Source organism: Muntiacus reevesi, chromosome 17 (genome assembly GCF_963930625.1).
Source record: "Muntiacus reevesi chromosome 17, mMunRee1.1, whole genome shotgun sequence".
Lineage (NCBI taxonomy): Eukaryota > Metazoa > Chordata > Mammalia > Artiodactyla > Cervidae > Muntiacus > Muntiacus reevesi.
The window spans coordinates 45,288,825-45,293,261 of NC_089265.1; positions in this window are offsets into that span (position 1 = coordinate 45,288,825).

The following is a 4,437-nucleotide window of genomic DNA, read 5'->3' on the forward strand; positions in this document are numbered from 1 at the left end:
ACCCATTTACATTTAAGGTAATTATTGATAGGTATGATCCCATTGCCATTTACTTTGTTGTTTTGGGTTCGAGTTTATAAACCTTTTCTGTGTTTTCTGTCTAGAGAAGATCCTTTAGCATTTGTTGAAGAGCTGGTTTGGTGATGCTGAATTCTCTCAGCTTTTGCTTGTCTGTAAAGCTTTTGATTTCTCCTTCATATTTGAATGAGATCCTTGCTGGGTACAGTAATCTGGATTGTAGGTTTTTCTCTTTCATCACTTTAAGTATGTCCTGCCATTCCTTTCTGGCCTGGAGAGTTTCTATTGAAAGATCAGCTGTTATCCTTATGGGAATCCCCTTGTGTGTTATTTGTTCTTTTTCCCTTGCTGCTTTTAATATTTGCCCTTTGTGTTTGATCTTTGTTGATTTAATTACCATGTGTCTTGGGGTGTTTTGCCTTAGGTTTATCCTTTTTGGACTCTCTGGGTTTCATGAACTTGGGTGGCTATTTCCTTCCCCATTTTAGAGAAGTTTTCAACTATGATCTCCTCAAGTATTTTCTCATGGCCTTTCTTTTTGTCTTCTTCTTCTGGGACTCCTATGATTCGAATGTTGGGGCGTTTCACATTGTCCCAGAGGTCCCTAAGGTTGTCCTCATTTCTTTTAGTTCTTTTTTCTTTTTTCCTCTCTGCTTCATTTATTTCTACCATTCTACCTTCTACCTCACTTATCCTATCTTCTGCCTCTGTTATTCTACTGTTGGTTCCCTCCAGAGTGTTTTTGATCTCATTTATTGCATTATTCATTATATATTGACTCTTTTTAAATTTCTTCTAGGTCCTTGTTAAACATTTCTTTCATCTTCTCAATCCTTGTCTCCAGGCTATTTATCTATAACTCCATTTTGTTTCCAAGATTTTGGATCATTTTTACTATCATTATTCTGGATATTTTTTCAGATAGACTCCCTATTTCCTCCTCTTTTGTTAGGTTTGGTGGGCATTTATCATGTTCCTTTACCTGCTGAGTATTTCTATGCCTTTTCATCTTGTTTAGATTGCTGTGTTTGGAGTGACCTTTCTGTGTTCTGGCGGTTTGTGGTTCCTCTTTATTGTTGAGGTTCCTTCCTGTGGGTGGTGTTGGACGAGTGGCTTGTCAAGGTTTCCTGGTTAGGGAAGCTTGCGTCGGTGTTCTGTGGGTGGAGCTGGATCTCTTCTCTCTGGAGTGCAATCAAGTGTCCAGTAGTGAGTTTTGAGATGTCAACAGGTTTGGTGTGACTTTGGGCAGCCTGTATATTGAAGCTCAGGGTTATGTTCCTGTGTTGCTAGAGAATTTTCATGGTATGTCTTGCTCTGGAATTTGGTGGCTCTTGGGTGGTGCTTGGTTTCAGTGTAGGTGTGGAGGCTTTTGGATGATCTCTTATTGATTAATGTTCCCTGGAGTCAGGAGTTCTCTGGTGTTCTCAGGTTTTGGGCTTAAGCCTCCTGCCTTTGGTTTTCAGTCTTATTCTTACAGTAGCCTCAAGACTTCTCCATCCATACAGCACTGATGATCAGGCATCTAGATTAATGGTGAAAGGATTGTCCACAGTGAGGGACACCCAGATAGGTTCACAGAATTACATGGAGAAGAGAAGAGGGAGGAGGGAGATAGAGGTGACCAGGAGGAGAAGAGGGGGAATCAAAAGGGGAGAGAGCAATCTAGCCAGTAGTTAATTCCCTATGAGTTCCCCACAGTCTGTAACTGTCAGAGATGTTCACGGAGTTACATAGAGAAGAGAAGAGGGAGGAAGGAGATAGAGGTGACCAGGAGGAGACAAGGGGGCATCAAAAGGAGAGAGACAGATCTAGGCAGAAATCAGTTCCCTAAGTGTTCTCCACAGCCCAGAACACACACAGAGATTCACAGAGTTGGGTGGAGAAGAGAAGAGGAGAGGAGATAAAGGTGACCTGGGTGAGGAAAAGGTGAATCAAAAGGGAGAGAGAGGAATCAAGCCAGTAATCACACTCCTAAGTAAAAATGGGTACTGAAGATCGGATTCTAAAGGTAGGAAATTGATAGCAAATACCACAAAGCAAAGATTAAAAATCTAGAGGTTGGACTCTCAAAAATGCAATATTAAAAAAAATAAGAAAATCACAAAAATTATAAAAAATACATATGAAGTTTGCTTTAAAAATAGGGTCTTTTTTTTTTGCAAGGCAGTAGTAGGTTGTAAAAAATGAAAAAGGAGTAATAGAGGACTTAAAAATTTAAAAATATTAATAAAAATGATAATAGTAAAAATATATCTAGGAATTTCTCTGGAGCTGTTGTGGGTAGTGAATATAGTTCCTTGTTCCAACTTATACTTTTCAAGATCTATAGGCCCCTTCCACTGTAGTTGGTGCTAACTACAGGGTTTTAATCTGTTGTACCTGTCACTTCCAAAGCAATTCCCTCTGTTTATTTTGGCTTCTTCTGTTTGCAGGTCTCTTCAGTGTCTAATTTCCACCCTGACACAAGGGGGCAAGGGTGGTCACTTATTTAGGCTCACTTGTTCAGTTGTGCTGTGCGGAGGCAGGAAAGCTGCAAACAAATATCACTGGCGTGTGTGGGGAGTGCTCGCAGTGTCTCAGCCACACTGGGTTTGCCCCCACTCCCGGTGTGTGTGCTTTCCCAGTCTACACTCTCAGGCTCCAGGTTGCTCTGCAGGGGAACTGTCTAAAGCAGACCCTGGGTTGCGTTCACTTCCCTGTTCTAAGCTGCTCAGGTTCAGGTTCTGGGGTACTCCACAAAGGCGCAGACTCAGTTGGGCCTGCATTTTGTGCTCTTCCCAGGTCCGAGCCGCTCAGGCGACCATGTGCTTGGTGAATGCACTCTCCTTAGGTGCGGTGTGTCTTATCACCTCCCTGGTCCCAGCCGCTTGGTTTTCTGGGTGGCAGCGGACACGTCATCTCCAGTGTGCCCTGTGTCTCTTCTGGGGAGCTGATCTCTGGTTGTGACCCTCCCAGCAGATGTCCAGAATCCCAGGAAGTTTTGGCTAGCAACTAGAAGCCTGCTCGCAGTTTGGTAGGGGACGCCTTCTCTGGGGCCGAGTTTGCCCCTTTACCGCTCTGGTTGCTGCCCACCTCCTTCCCTGCCTCTTGCAGGGGATGGGCCAGTCCACAGCTGGCTAGCTCTCCTCTGGTATTCGCTCAGTCCTTTGTTCTGTGAGCGGCGGGCCAGCAGTGCCTTACGTTAGGGCTTTTTGTGGAATAGTTCTCTCTCTCTCTTTTTCCCTCTCTCTGGCTATCCCACAGTTTGGGTTGCTATCTCACGTTAGTCCCTCAGCTTTGCCTCAGGGCATTCAGGCCGGGTCCTTACCCAGTCCTTACACTAAGCAATGCAGCCCGCTCCTCCCTGTTCAGCCCCCGCTTGCTGGTGGCAGATGTGAGCATTTGGGCTACTTCTCTGCTGGAAGTTGCCCTTAGGCACGTAATCTGTGGGTTTTATGTATTTACTTTTCCTCCTGGTTATGTTGCCGTCTTAGATTCCAAAACTCCCCACAGACCCGCCAGTGAGAGGGTTTCCTGGTGTTTGGAAACTTCTCCTCTTTAAAGACTCCCTTCCTGGGACAGGTCTCCATCCCTAACTCTTTTGTCTCTCTTTTTATCTTTCATATTTTGTCCTACCTCCTATCAAAGACAATGGTCTGCCTTTCTGGGTGCCTGATATCCTCTGCCAGTGTTCGGAGGTTGTTTTGTGGAATTTGCTCAGTGTTCAAATGTTCTTTTGATGAATTTGTGGGGCAGAAAGTGGTCTCCCCATCCTATCCCTCTGCCATCTTCGACAGGTGGATTCTTAACCACTGGACTACCAGGGCAGTCCCTGACCCATTTTTTTTTCCACTTATTTTTATTAGTTGGAGGCTAATTACTTTATGATATTGTAGTGGTTTTTGCCATACATTGACATGAATCAGCCGTGGAGTTACATGTATTTCCCATCCTGATCCCCCCTCCCACCTCCCTCTCCACCCGATTCCTCTGGGTCTTCCCAGTGCACCAGGCCCGAGCACTTGTCTCATGCACCCCACCTGGGCTGGTGATCTGTTTCACCCTAGATAATATACATGTTTCGATGCTGTTCTCTCGAAACATCCCACCTTTGCCTTCTCCCACAGAGTCTAAAAGTCTGTTCTGTACATCTGTGTCTCTTTTTCTGTTTTTCATATAGGGTTATTGTTACCATCTTTCTAAATTCCATATATATGCGTTAGTATACTGTATTGGTCTTTATCTTTCTGGCTTACTTCACTCTGTATGATGGGCTCCAGTTTCATCCATCTCATTAGAACTGATTCAAATGAATTTTTTTTAATGGCTGAGCAATATTCCATGGTATATATGTACCACAGCTTCCTTATCCATTCCCCTGACCCATTTTTATATCCACTGTTAAATAAATTTTAAAAAACGAAGGAATGGTTCTGGACA